The 14577-nt window shown below is 50.3% G+C and overlaps 1 protein-coding gene across 2 annotated transcripts in view; it reads right to left on the bottom strand.

Moving 5' to 3' along the window:
• TBC1D8 (TBC1 domain family member 8) overlaps positions 1-14577 on the bottom strand; it is a gene marked incomplete at both ends in the record, with an annotated part of 113862 nt that overhangs the window by 47379 nt on the left and 51906 nt on the right. The gene's annotated exons all lie outside the window — the stretch shown is intronic.

Genomic DNA, 14577 nt, shown 5'->3' with positions numbered 1-14577 from the left:
AAAAAAAAAATAGGTGGTGGAGGAGGGTTAGGAAGAGGAGGGAGAAGAGGAGGAGGGGGAAGGGAGGGGGAGGGGGAAGGGAGGGGGAGGGGAAGGGAGAGGAGGGAGAGAGGAGGCGGGGGCTGGAGCAGAGCAACGGAAAGAACTCATCTTCAGGGTCTGGTCTGGTCCCCGCACCACAACACTAATCCGCAGTAAGACCCAAGGACAGAACGGCGCTCAACACCTGTCCCAGGTCACATGTGAAGTGAAGGGCAACCCGGGGTATGAGCTCGCTCTTGACAACCCTGCAGTGCCCCGCGGAGGGGAGGGTCCCATGAGGAGCTACATTTAAATTTTTAAGCACCATTTACAAAAGTCTGTGGGTCCAGTACTCGCTGTAGCTGGGCACAAGGACCTGGACCTCCAGGGAGCCGGCCTCCCCCCGCCTAACCCTCCCTCCGCCACCTGCTCCTTCTCGTCAAATCTTTGCAAGTACTCTACCTGGCAGTACCTTGCTACATCTCACAGGCCAACACAGTTAACTATTAACAGCTAGCTACTTGTGGTTTCAACTGATAACATTCAATAACACCAAAAACATAACCAAGCCAAGGGAGACTGTTCCAGAATAAAATAAAATAGGGCTGGGGGTGTAACTCAGAGGTAGAACCCGCCCTGGGTTCCATCCCCAGTAACACACACACACACACACACACACACACACACACACACACACACTCTTATAATCAAGCCCCAGTGCACGGTATCACTGCAAAATTAAGACTTGAAGCCGGGCGCGGTGGTGCACGCTTGTCATCCCAGCATTCAGGAGACTGAGACCTGAGGATCGCGGTTCGTGGCCAGCCTCAGCTACTTAGTGAGGCCCTCTGCAACTCAGTGAGACCCTGTTTCAAAATAAGGAATAAAAAATTAGGGCAGGGGATGTAGCTTGGAGGTAGAATGTCCCTGGGTTCCATCCCCAGACCCACCCACAAAAAAAAAAAAAAAAGACTTGAGACAAAGGCATCAAAAATCTGGACTTCTATTCTTAGTCATTCTTCTAACCACTGGGAAAGAGCTAACAATAAAGATAATTCTTAAAACCAAGCCCACACCCTGAAAGAATAAATAACACAAAAAATCTACAGCTGAGTTGCAGCGAGACTTTTATCACCATCTGCCCTGTTCCTGGGAGCCCCTGCCTCTCCCAGCGAGACAATGAACATGATGAAACCTTTCCACCCCACTGTCTTGTTCCTACGAAAGTTGCCAAATGGCAGGGAGATTTTCCAAACTATAATTTCCTCTGCAGGGAAGTCTTAGGACGGGCTTCCTAAATACCATAAATCAAGGCAAGCCGACTACACATCCGTGACCTTTGTCAAAGCCCTAAAAGAGAAAAGTTGTTCAATCTACGTCAAGCACCACTGCTCTGAAAGCTATACTACAGCACTGTTTTTCAAATTCCACCCCGAAGTTCATCTGAAAATAGCTTTTTTTTTTTTATTTTTTTTATTTTTTTATTTTTTTTGGTGGTACTGGGGTTCCTGGAAGCCCTTCTACCTCCGGGCTACACTCCCAGACCTCTTTTTACATTTTTATTTGGAAACAGGGTCTCCTAAGCCAGCGCTCGCGGCTGGCTTTGAACCTGCGCGATCCTCCTGTCTCTGCCTCCCAAGCGCGGGGATTACAAGCGTGCGCCACCACGCCCGGCTGAAAATAGCTTTTAAGAAACAAAAGAGCCAGCACGGAAGCACATGTCTGTAATCCCGGTACCTGGGAGACAGAGACTCGGGTTCGAGGACAGCTTCTGCAGTGTAGCGTTAAGATTCTCAGCAACCCAGGGCGACCATTGCAAAACAAAAAGTAGAAATCTTGGGGTGTCGCTCAGAGGTAGCACGCCCTTGGGTTCCATCCCTGGGACCACGAAGGGGAAGAGAGGAGGAGGAAGGGGGGAAAAAAGTAAAATTGAGACTAGAACAGCCACGCCACCTTAGGAGGTAGTAACTGAACTGCCAGGAGTCCGGTATTCACGTACAAGTAACATTCTCTCCCTCTCTCTGCAGGTCATAGTCGAAGACCGCTGCGTGCATTTGTAGACAGGCCAGCATTGTACCGAGGTGAAGAGGACACAGCAGCCTACAGGTTTGCCGTCTCCTGGGGAGGCAGGCTGACAGGAGTCTACGCATGAACTCAAATCCACACTCCATCTCCACCGTCCTGCTCTGGCCCCCCCAAAACCAGGACGGGAGAACAGGGCCTGAACACGTCTCCCAGGATCCACGTTTAAGCCCTGGCCCGCAGCGCCTCTGTGCTTGAAGGGCGGGCTTGTCACAGGTGTGAGGCTGGAGGACAGGCGGTCGGGAGCCCTAACCCGAGGGGCTGGTCTCTGGGGACACCAGAACGGACCCCAGGACGGACGCTGGGTGAAGGCCTCGGGCACAGGGAGGAGCTGGGCCTCCCCAGGAGCCCGCCCAGCTGGCCCTGGAGCTCAGACCTGCAGCCTGCAGAAATACAGGAAAATAAGCCTCTGCCGTTGACGTCATGCGGCTGGGGCATTGGCTGGGGAGGCCCTAGCCGACTAACGTGGCAGTCTAAACGAAAGTTTACAGCGCTACCACGGACTGCAACACAAGCACAATTAACCAAATCGCACCGTTTGATGATGGCCTCCGGCTTTGCAAAAAAAAAGAAAAGAAAAAAGACTTCCATTTCCAAAGAACATTAAGGTCAAAGAAAAGTCAGATTTATAGATTCAGTTTTAGAAAACTCTAAGACCACAAAAAAAAAACACTAGTGATGATGAATGACCAATTCTGCATTGAAACCACCTCAGAGGAGACACTTTTCTGGATGCCTAAAAATGGGGCTGAGCGTTCTGGTCGTTCCGTCCTATGCTCAGAATCATTTATCTTCGTAGAAGCGCCATAGGATAGGCAGATGCTGTGGCGCCTGCTTGTCATCCCAGCTACCGGGGAGGCTGAGGCAGGAGGATCGCCAAGTGTGAGACCAGCCTCAGCAACTCGGCAAGACCCTGTCACAAAATAAAGTTTGTTTTTGCGGTACTGGGGATGGTACCTAGGGTCATTCTACCTGCGAACTACTCCCCCAGCCCTATTTTTTATTATTATTATTATTTTGGTGGTACTGGGGTTCCTGGAAGCCCTTCTATCTCTGGGCTACACTCCCAGACCTATTTTATATTTTTTATTTAGAAACAGGGTCTCTTAAGCCAGCGAGGCTGGCTTCGAACCAGTGTGATCCTCCTGTCTCTGACTCCCAAGAGCGGGGATTACAAGTGTGCGCCACCACGCCCGGCCTATTTTTTTTTTTTTTTTTTGAAACAGGTTCTCACAGAGTTGCAGAGGGCCTCACTAAGTAGCTGAGACTACCCATGAACCGTGATCCTCCTGTCTCAGCCTCCCAAATACTGGGATTACAAGCGTGCGCCCCCACGCCCGGCTACAAAATAAAGTTTTAAGAAGGGCTGGAGATGTTGCTGAGTAGTAGAGTGCCCCTGGTTTCCATCCCAGCATCGCTCAGAAATAAGTGATGAGGCACCCCTAGTGCTACCACGGAAGCCAGCCCAAAAATCCATCACTCATAAGGTAGACACAAGTTCCTGCAAAATCCTCAGACAGGAGGCCCGAGTCGCTGAGGCACACTGGAACCCGCAGAGTATTTATCCTCCTAGGTTCTTTCTCGGGCACTTTCAGGAAATAAAACAAACACCTCATTGTCTATACCTACAGCTTCTGCACACACATAGCTACAGAGAACTGAACCAAACGTTTCTATGTAAATAAACAGACAGCTGAACAAGCCGCCTCCCCAGCCACCCAAGTCCTAATTTACTACAAAATGGGCACTGTCTACAATGCGGACTATAATTCCTTCTGTATGTTTAAAAATTCAAAATACAAATAATTCTATTTTCGTGTGTGTGTGTGTGTGTGTGTGTGTGTGTGTGTGCGCGCGCGTGCGTGTTAGTTCCTGGGGATTGAATCCATGGGGCATTTTGCCTCTGAGCTATACCCCTCAGCCCATTTTCTTCATTTTATTTTATTTTACTTTATTATCATTATTATTATTATTAGCTTTGAAATAATGTCTCACTTGGCTGCTGAGAGCCTCGCTCCTCTCCCCACTTCCCACGGCCGCACCCTAAGATCACAGAGGCTGCCTCCCATGGACCGAGCCCTGAATCTCAAAAACAAAGCAAGGCTGAGCAGATCCATCTTGTGTTCTCTAAGGTGTGGTCGCTGCTTGGGGTGCTCGTGGCGAGAACGCTGCCGGATGCCAGGGGACCAAGTCCTGACACCAACACCAGGTCGCTCGAAGGAGGAAGCGAGCGGTCCAGCTGTTCCGAGCCCGAGTCCCAGGATGAGCCAAGGGCCCCAGGCAGCGAGGCAAAGGTCTTCTTTATAGATCAACTCAAACTCGTTGTTGTCAAGCGACCGGATTAGAAAAATCACCATTTCCCAAGGCCCCAGAGAAGAGGAGCCTGGCACAGCCGTCCCACATACAGGCAGAAGCTGGAGAGTTGGTGGGGAGAGCCCTGGAGAGCCGTCACGGGAGCGCACCACCTACCCCAGTGTCACTGACACCTTCAAACATGTGCTGATTCGACAAAACACGCAGGGCCACCTGGTGAGTATTCTTCCAAAATAAAAAATAATAATAATAAGTAAAAAGAGGGCAAGAAGCCGGGCGTGGTGGCGCACGCTTGTAATCCCCGTGCTTGGGAGGCTGAGACAGGAGGATCGATCGCACAGGTTCAAAGCCAGCCTCAGCTACTTAGTGAGGCTCTCAGCAACTTAGTGAGACCCTGTTTCCGAATAAAATAGAAAATAGGTCTGGGAGTGTAGCCTGGAGGTAGAAAGCCCCTGGGTTCCACCCCAGTAACACACACACACACACACACACACACACACACACACACACACACACACACACAAAGGCAAGAAGACAGAGAGAGAACTTCACACTCCCTGAATTTCCCCATCACAGGTTGGACCATCCCTGACTCAAAGATCCCAAATCCCAACACTGAGCACCAACATGATACTGAGTGGGAAAATCCCACACCATGAAACGCCGTTTTACGTACAAAATTGTTAAAAAATACTCTATAACCTGGGCACAGTGGTGCATGCCCGCAATCCCAGTACTTGGAAGGCTAACGCGGGAGGGTTGCTAGTTCAAGGCCAGCCTCAACAACTTAGCAAGGCCATTGGCGACTTAGCAAAACCTTGTTGCAAAATAAAATAGGGCTGGGGATGTAACATGGAGGTAGAATGACCCTGGATTCCATCCCTAATACAAAAGAAAGTAATTCAGTACCAGAATCACTTACCATCTCCTTTTTTGTTGTTGTTGTTGTTTTGGGGGTTTTTTGGTGGTACTGAGACATTCTACCTCCGGGCTATACTCACAGACACATTTTATATTTGGAAACAGGGTCTCACTAAGTTGCTGAGAGCCTCACTAAGTAGCTGAGGCTGGCTTCGAACCCGCGCGATCCTCCTGTCTCAGCCTCCCAAGCGCGGGGATGACAAGCGTGCGCCACCGCGCCCGGCCACCTTCTCCTTTTGAAACCCCTCTGCCTGGGTCAATTTCTCCTCATCTACTAAAATGGATTCAAGTAGCCATTTGCTAACAACCCCTGCAGGTGGTCTTTGTTGAACAAGCATCAGCTACATAAAGGTTAGGTCACTAGTAAGACAGGTTAGAAGTCCCCCGCCCTTGGTACTGGAGATTGAACCCAGATGCATTCTACCTCCAGCCAGACTTTATTTGGTAACAGGGTCTGACTAGGTTGCCGAGGGCCTCACTAGATTACCAAGGCTGGCTTTGAACCTGCGATCCTCCTGTCTCAGCCTCCCAAGCTCTGAGATTACAAGTGTCTGCCACCATGCCCAGCTGAAGTTGGGTTTTACTTACTTAGGTGCTGGGAATTAAACCCAGCTGCATTCTAACCTTCCAGCTACACCCCCAGCTCTATTTTATTTGTTATTTGGAATCAAGGCCTCGCTAAAAGTTGCTGAGTCTCCCAAGTAGTGGGATTGATTACAGGCGTGTCCTACCACACCCAGCTTAGTTTTGTTTTTTTAAAATAGGGCTCTGCTATGTTGCCTAGGCTGGTATTAAGCTTCTGAGTGTAAGCGGTCCTCCCAAGTAACGGGGACACCGGCTGCATCAGGCTCCAAAGGTATTTTTTAATATCATTTTTTATCTCAGTATGTTCTAGAAGACAAACTCAGCACTCACCTTTTTGTGGTGGGATTGAACCCAGGAGCATTCTACCTCTGAGCTACACCCTCAGCCCTTTTGCTTTGAAATAGAGTCTGTCTAGGTTGCTGAGGGTTTGGCTGGTCTCAACCCTCCAAGGACTGGGATTACAGGTATGCACCACTGTGCCCGATTTCATCTTTTTTTTGTGGTACTTGGGATTGAACCCAAGGGCTTTCTACCTCTGAGATATGCCCAACCCTATTTTTTATTCTTTATTTTGAAACAGGGTTTCACTAAGTTGTAGAGGGCCTTATTAAGTAGCTGCGGATGGCTGAGAACCTGCGATCCTGTCTCAGCCTCCCAAGTACTGGGTCATCTGGTCTTTAACTTGACGTTTATTTGTGCATATGAAAAATTGATATCGATGGTCCTGAGGCTTAAACAGAGAAATCATACCTCGGAGGCACACCTCAGCCTTTTTACTTTGAAATTTGAAACAAGGTCTTGCTAAGCTGCTGAGGCTGGTCTCAAACCCATAATCCTGTCTCAGCCTCCCTTCCTGCCGAGTACTGGGATTTCAGGCGTGCACCTCCGTGCCTGGCTTGAAATCACTGTTTAAAAACTTTGTTGAAAGAGCTTGGCAGTGTTAACTACACAACAGAAACACGGGCCAGCACCCCCAGCCATCCTGAAGGTCAGCCCCACGTGGAAAATTCCAGGAGTGCTGCCCTGAGGAAAAGCCGAGCGACCCAGAACAAGGGTAAGACGCGGCTGCCCGACCTCAGCCGGGGACCCAGAAAGCCCCAGCCTCTCCTCCCGGCCGTTCCTCGGGGCACCGTGAGCTCTCCGCGTGGACGCGGGCCCGCTGGCACGGCCCCTGCCACCCTGGCACGAGGCTCAGGAAGATGCGGATCTGATCCACCCTGGAACATTTCCTCCCTTAACAAAATTCCCTCTCCAAAGACAAAGCAAACAGCGACGCAGGAAAATAAGAAAGCAAAGCCCCAGCCAGCCATGGTCAAGGGCGCGCGTGAGACTCTGCGTCAGAGAGAACATTCTGGAAAGGGCAGCGGGGTGAGGTCCTGAGGGAAATACGCCGAGTGCTGTGTGGGTGTTGTCACGCAGAGTCTCACTGTGACGAGCAGAGAGGGTGTGTTTTACTGGAGATAGAACCCCGGAGCATTCTACCCACGAGCTGTATCCTCTGCCCTCTCTCTTTTGAAACAGGGTCTAAGTTGCTGAGTCTGGCCTCAAACCTGTGATTCTCCTGTCTCAGCCTCCCAGAGGACTGGAGTCATGGCCTGGAGAGTCTTTTGTTTAACATACACCATGTCCAGCTCAGCAACAATGTCTCGGCTCCCATGAATGATCTTTGAGGTTTCCAAAACAACTTCGTCTTCATTTTCCAAGTCTAAAATGTTAACTGACTTTTCTCAAGCTCCAGTTGCCCCTCAGTGTGCGTGAAGGCTTCGCCCCAGGGTCCCCAGAAGATCCCAGAAGCCAGGCCTGCTGGTACTTTATGTAAAATAGTACCTGCTACAACCCGGGCACCGCCTCCTGCATGTTATCCGAGAGCGCTAGATCATACGTCATACCTAACCACCTAAATGCCACCCGAGTCACTGTCACGCTACCGCTTGGGGGGCGACAGGAAGGAGTTTCTGTTTCTAAGTGTTGCAGACAGATGCGACTTTTTTTCACGTTTTGGTACATGGTGGAATCCATCAGTGCAGAACCCGCAGACATGGAGACCGCACAGACCCCCTTCCCAAGCAGCAGCCGTCACCGTGAGCATCGTCTCGCCTCTGCTGAACACCCTGCCCCCAAAAGCCGCCTCCCCCGCCCCGTTTCTCTGCTCTTCATCACGCCTGAGCCCACGCGGCAGATCTTGGTAGCAACGAGCGAAGCCTGCACTGGTGCCGCCATGAACAGAGTGGACGGTTGGACAGCTCCACTCGGGCCGGCACAAACCCACAAGTTATCAAACAAATCTATACAAATGCTTTTGTGTGTGTGATCCCGGGGATGGAACCCAGGGGCATTCCTCCTCCAAGCTACACCCCCAGACCCATTTTTTAATTTTTATTTTGAAGTGTCGAGGAGAGCTTCACTAAGTAGCTGAGGCTGGTCGCAAATACTAGGATTACAAGCGTGCGCTCCCACGCCTGGCTATTTACAAAGGTCTCACGGTTTCTCAGCGCCTCCGTTCCCTCAGCCATGTTCCTGAGAGGATGCCCACCTGGCTGCCTCTAGTCCTGCCTTTAAGTTTTGGGGTGTTTTTGTTTTGCACAAAACTGGGGATTGAACCTAGAGGCATTCTACCTCTCTGAGCTATACCCCCAGCCCTGTTTTTTCTTTATTTTAAAACAGGGTCTCACTAAGTTGAGGAGGGCCTCACTAAGTAGCTGAGACTGGCCGTAAACCTGTGAGCCTCCTGTCTCAGCCTCCCAAGTACAGGGAAGAAGTCCTCTGTAAGGAACCAGAAAAGGCAGTCCACCCAGGCTCCCACTCCAGGAAGAAGAGTGGGTGGTGCGGCGGCAACCCCGTTCTCGGAACAGCTGAGCAGGTAACTCCAAGTCCTGCAGCTCTTGTCAGGGTCCTTTGTGCTTGCTGCAAACTGGGCAAATAAGTTAGCCAGATATTCAGCCCTTCGGTTACTCATAGGTGATCACGGCCCTTTGTGACCAGCCACTAACAGTCTTGCTGATTGGCTCACGTGGGGTTGTGGTGGTGGGTGTGGGTGGGTAATGAATGTGTGTGTGTGTGTGTGTGTGTGTGTGTGTGTGAGCGCGTGTGTATGTGTGTGTGCGTGTGTGCGTGTGTGCACCAGGTGCTTAAGGACACAGAGGAGAAAATGTTTCAGCGGCACCCCACAGCGTTGAGGCCCACCTACCAAGAGAACGAAGCACCCAACATCTCACACTGGAAGAGGAACAGCCAGGGGCGGCCCGCCCGGAGGCTCAAGGGGACAGGACGACTGGCCCAGGGCGGAGGGCCCACGGCAAGGTGCGCTCGGGCCCCCAGCCCTCACGGCTCAGGCGCCCACTCAGCAGCACCCGCCCTCTGCCCCCTGTTCCTCTCCGCCTTCGGTCTCCCCCGACCTGGCCAGGGATTCACTCTGGGATTCTGCCTTCCGGGCTCCACACACCAGACCCTAGCTTCTACCCACGCGCTCATCATTCCATACTTTTTTTTTTTGTTACTGGGGATGGAACCCAGGGGCATTCTACCTCCAAACTATACCCCAGCCCTATTTTTTATTCTTCATTTTAAAACAGGGTCGTACTGAGTTACAAAGGTCCTAAGTAGCTGAGACTGTCCGAGAACCGTGAACCATGATCCTCTTGTCTCAGCCTCCCAAACGCTGGGATTACAAGTGGAGCCGCCACGCCCGGCTTTTTAAATTTGAAACAAGATTTCCCTAAGTTTCTGAGGCTGGCCTCGCAACCTGCCATCCTCTCTCAGCCCCCCAAGTGCTAGAAGTACAGGTGTGGCCCCCCATACCCAGCAGAGGCTGGAACTTATGTAAGTAAATTTAACAGACCTAATCTACGGAGCATCACAGCGTAGCTCAGCCTCTGAAACACACTCGGAGCATTCCCAATAGCCTGCACTGGAGCAAAGGCATCTAATAAGAAGCCTGTTTGTCATAAAGCGGTGAATCTCCTGTAAGGTACTGAATGCTGTACTAACGGTCTAACAGTCCCCTGGCTGTGCTTTTAAAGTAAAAAAGTCCAAGTCTACAGCCGGGGAGGTCAGGGCCATCTGGGCACACATCACCTTCCCTCTCCTTAAAAGAAAAAAGTTTTTTTTACTCCTAAGCCTCTGTTTCTGCCTTTCCCGTACTTAACCCCCCCATCCTTACTGAGCTCAGACTGTGTGCCCCACTACTGTGCTGGGCACTGGAAGGTTGGTGGCCAGTAAGACTCAGAGATCTCTTTTCCTGAGGCAGACAAGAAACAGGTAAAATGGTACTGACCAGCAGCCTCGGGGCAGCGGCAGCACTGGGCAGGTGTCCAGGAGGTGAAATGTGGGCCCCCAGAAGGACTGGCTTTGTTCCTCTGTCTGCAGCCTCCCCAGCAGCTCCCCGACCCTCCCGATCCACTGTCACCCCCGGAAGCCAGGCAGCATCTTTATAAAGCCTTGGGACTCTCTGGTCCATGTTAAAATAGGGGCGGCGCTATTTTATTTCTTCCACCCAATTGCTTATCCATAGACCCTTTGCCAAATAGCAGTTTTTGCCCACAAAATAGTCCATCTCTTTCACCTCTGCTTCAAAAAGAAAAACTTGCCGGGCGTGGTGGCACATGCTTATAATCCCAGTACTTGGGAGGCTGAGACAGGAGGATCACAGGTTCATGGCCAGCCTCAGCTACTTAGTGAGACCCTGTTCAAAATAAAGAACAAAAAATGGGGCTGGGGGTGTAGCTCAGAGGCAGAATGCCTCTGAGTTCCATCCCCCGTACCAAAAGGGAAAGGTTACCTCCAAAGTGTCCTCCATGCTTCCCCACCAGGGCAGGCGGCAGCCAAACTCAACTGAAGACCATGGACCACCTTGCAGGCCAGTCTTCCGTCCCTACCCTTGTTCTGGCTCCACCCAGGCTCATCTGCAGTTCTGGTTTGTGCCTTGAGCCCCACAACCCTGGGCAGGGACCCTCTCTCAACACTTCATACACAGTAAAACAAAACACGCTCATGATGAGGAGGCAGTGACACAGCCAGAGGCCTCCGGTCCAGACCACAAGCCCAAGGCTGAGAGGTAAGTACAACGTTCTTCCTTCAGCCAAGAAAAGCACACTGAGCAAGAAAGGCGGGTAACTCCGAGACCTTCTGTGGACAAAGATAAGACAGCAGAAAGCGAGGCTCCCGCAAACCTGGCCCCTGGTCCAGCCCCGGGCAGAAATCGAGCTGAGTACAAACCACAGGAAGCAGATCCCTACGGCAGGAGGGTCCAGGACTAAACCTGCCTGTGCAGAGGTGGTGGGTGTGTGTGTGTGTGTGTGTGTGTGTGAGTGTGTGTGTGTGTGTGTGTGTGTGTGTGTGTGTGTGTGTGAGAGAGAGAGAGAGAGAGAGAGAGAGAGAGAGAGAGAGAAGGCTCTGAAGATGGAGACTTCCTAGAAGGAAGGAACTCCAGGAGGAATTCTCACAATCGCTTCCTGCTCCTGAGCAATAAAGAACAGAAACAGAAGGAAAGAACTCGCAGATGAGAAAATAATGAGATGGGAGAAGGAGAGGGAGAATGGAGACATAAGCCAGTGACCTCAGGACCAAAGCATGTCATCCCAGCATTCGGGAGGCTGAGACCGGAGGATCACGGTTCTTGGACAGCCTCAGCTACTTAGTGAGGTCCTTCGCAACAGAGACCCTGTTTCAAAAATAAAATACCAAAAAATAGGGCTGCGGGTGTAGTTCGGAGGTAGAATGCTCCCAAGTTCCAACCCCAGTACCGCAAAAAAAAGAAAAAACTAGTCAAGGCCGGGCGTGGTGGCGCACGCTTGTAATCCCCGCACTAGGGAGGCGGAGACAGGAGGATCGCACAGGTTCAAAGCCAGCCGTGCTGGCTTAGGAGATCCTGTTTCCAAATAAAAATAGAAAAAGAAATAGGTCTGGGAGTGTAGCCTGAAGGTAGGAGGGTTTCCAGAAACCCCAGTACCACCCAAAAAAAAAAAACAAAAAAAAACAAAAAAACTAGTCAATAAATTAATAGCAGCAAGGTACAGAAAATATTGATGCCAGGCATGGTGCTGCACACCTGTAATCCCAATACTTGGGAAGCTGAGACAGGAGGATCGCAGGTCTGAGGTCAGCCTTGGCAACACAAGGAGACTCTTGGTAACCTAGTGAGACTGTTTCCAAACAAAATGTAAGATGGCTGGGGGTGCAGCCTGGAGGTAAAACATCCCTGGGTTGAATCCTTAGTACTACTAAAAAAATAAAAAGGGGTCAGGCATGGTGGCGCACGCCTGTCATCCCCGCACTTGGGAGGCGGAGACAGGAGGATGGCGCAGGTTTGAAGCCAGCCGCGCTGGCTTAAGAGACCCTGTTTCCAAATAAAATATAAAATAGTTCTGGGAGTGTAGCCCAGAGGTAGAAAGGTTCTATCCCCAGTACCGCACACACACACACACACACACACACACACACACACGCGCGCGCGCACGCGCGCACACATACACACACACACAAAATAATAGTACTAGTAAAATAAAATAAAAAATAAAAAGGCATAGTGATAAGGTTCAGTGGTAGAGTGCCTCAGGTTCAATCTCCAGTACCACACACAAAGAAAAATACTAACATATATTGTGCGTACGGCAGTAACAGATTCTAGTAAACTTATTGAACTTCACTGATATAAGCAGAATTCTATGCACCAAACACACGCACACACACACAACCCACCAGTTGTGGGAGTGGAGAGAAGTCAGAACTGTGAGATTTCTCGCATCACTACATCACGTACTGGAAGAAACTGGACCCCCGCCGCCAAGGTCTAGAGTGCAGCCTGACGCTATCATACCCAGCCGAGGTGTCACCCAAGTCCAAAAGCAAGAGGCAGACATTTGCAAATGTGTGAAAACACTCACAGGACAGGGCGCTCATGAGACATCACACCAGCTAAGAGATGAACCAAAATACAAGACTTCAGATTGGAAAAGCCACACCTGAGCAGACCCATTCGATCAACCTAAGAACTGGGCCCCCCCCAAAAAAAAAAAAATACAACTACAGAACAAAACAGGAGTTGTAGCGTAAAATAAATAACTTAAACATGAGAGCTGGGGAAACAGAACGGAGACTCAATGCTGGCACTCTGGTCCATGGGCGGGGGCATCACTGAACATGGTCAGAACTGAAACATTGTTTTTCAAAAGCCACAATTCTAACCTTGTAATGCTTTGAAAACACTTCACTTCCCTTACCTTACATGAACCTTTTAGAAAAATAATCTCTCCTGTTAAAGGAACAGTTATTTGAAGTTTAGCTTTTTAAAAAAAAGCTTCATTTCAGTTTCTTTCGTTTTATTAAAATCAACCAAACCTAACACTTATTACATGATCACACTGGCAAATATGTTTTATAAAAGTACTTCAATATATCTCTATTCTTGAGGTTTCTCTGGGTGGCTAGACTTTAGGAAATTCAGTATTTTCTTCTTTGTATTTTACAGCTGGTTTCTTTATGGGAGCACACGTATTTTCTATCATTTTGAATAAAGATTGTGTCCTAATTAGAAAACAAAACATACTAGAAAAATGGCAAGTTTTTTTTTTTTTAATAGTGGTTAGGCTGGGGGGCAGCTATGAAGGAGAATCCCTTTCTTTATACTTTCTGTATTTTTCAAGGAGAAATGCCCAGTGCTGTTAAATGGAAAATGTGTCCCTGGAGCTTCATGGCACACTAAGAACAATACTATGGAAGCCAGATGTGGTGGCGCACGCTTGTAATCCCAGCACTCGGGAGGCCGAGGCAGGAGTAGCACAGGTCTGAGGCCAGCCTCAGCAAGCTGTGAGATACTCATCAACCCAGGGAGACCCAGCTTCAAAAATTAAAAGAGGACTGGTGGTGTAGCTCAGAGGTAGAATGCCCCTCGGTTCAATCCCCAGTACTGCACGAGAAAAACAGATGAGAGGACTTTCTCTCCATTTTCTAAATTTCTGAAACACTTATATAGAGAAAGAAGGAAAGAAAAGAGGGAGAAAAGGAAAAAAGCACTATTTGGTTTCACTTCTGCGGGCAGAAGCTTCTGAGGATCCATCGATTCCAGGCCCTCGGCGTTCAGAGGCCCAGGAGGACCCTGCGGGAGCAGGGGACCCTTGGGGGAAGCAGGTGTCTTTTCTTCTTTTTCTGGTGGTACTGGGGTTCCTGGAAGCCCTTCTACCTCCGGGCTACACTCCCAGACCTATTTTGACATTTTTATTTGGAAACAGGGTCTCCTAAGCCAGCGCGCGCGGCTGGCTTCGAACCTGCACGATCCTCCTGTCTCCGCCTCCCCAGCGCGGGGATGACAAGCGTGCCCACCGCGCCCGGCAGCAGGTGGCTTCTAAACCGAGCCCCCAGCTCTCCAGTGACCTGTTCTCTTAGTGCAAACGCAGAATGTGCGCTAAGGCTGCCCACCTTCTCCACTCTGCCTTCACATAATTCACACGTGCACACACCTGAGAACACACCTGTTAGATCAGAACCCCAAGGACAGAGGGGGCTCGATTCATAACAGCGTATGAGCGCCTCAAACAGCACCAGGCTAGGCGTGAGCGCCCAAACCTGCGCCCCGGGCGCCCTGGTGAGAATCAAGAAGGCCCAAGGCTCCGTGGGGTGAAGGGGGCAGCCGAGGCTCGGCGGGCAAGTTACCTGCCAGCT

This window comes from Muscardinus avellanarius (assembly GCF_963383645.1).
Source record: "Muscardinus avellanarius genome assembly, chromosome: 15".
Lineage (NCBI taxonomy): Eukaryota > Metazoa > Chordata > Mammalia > Rodentia > Gliridae > Muscardinus > Muscardinus avellanarius.
The sequence above is the reverse complement of the archived record's forward strand: the minus strand, read 5'-3'. Positions and strand labels throughout refer to the sequence as shown.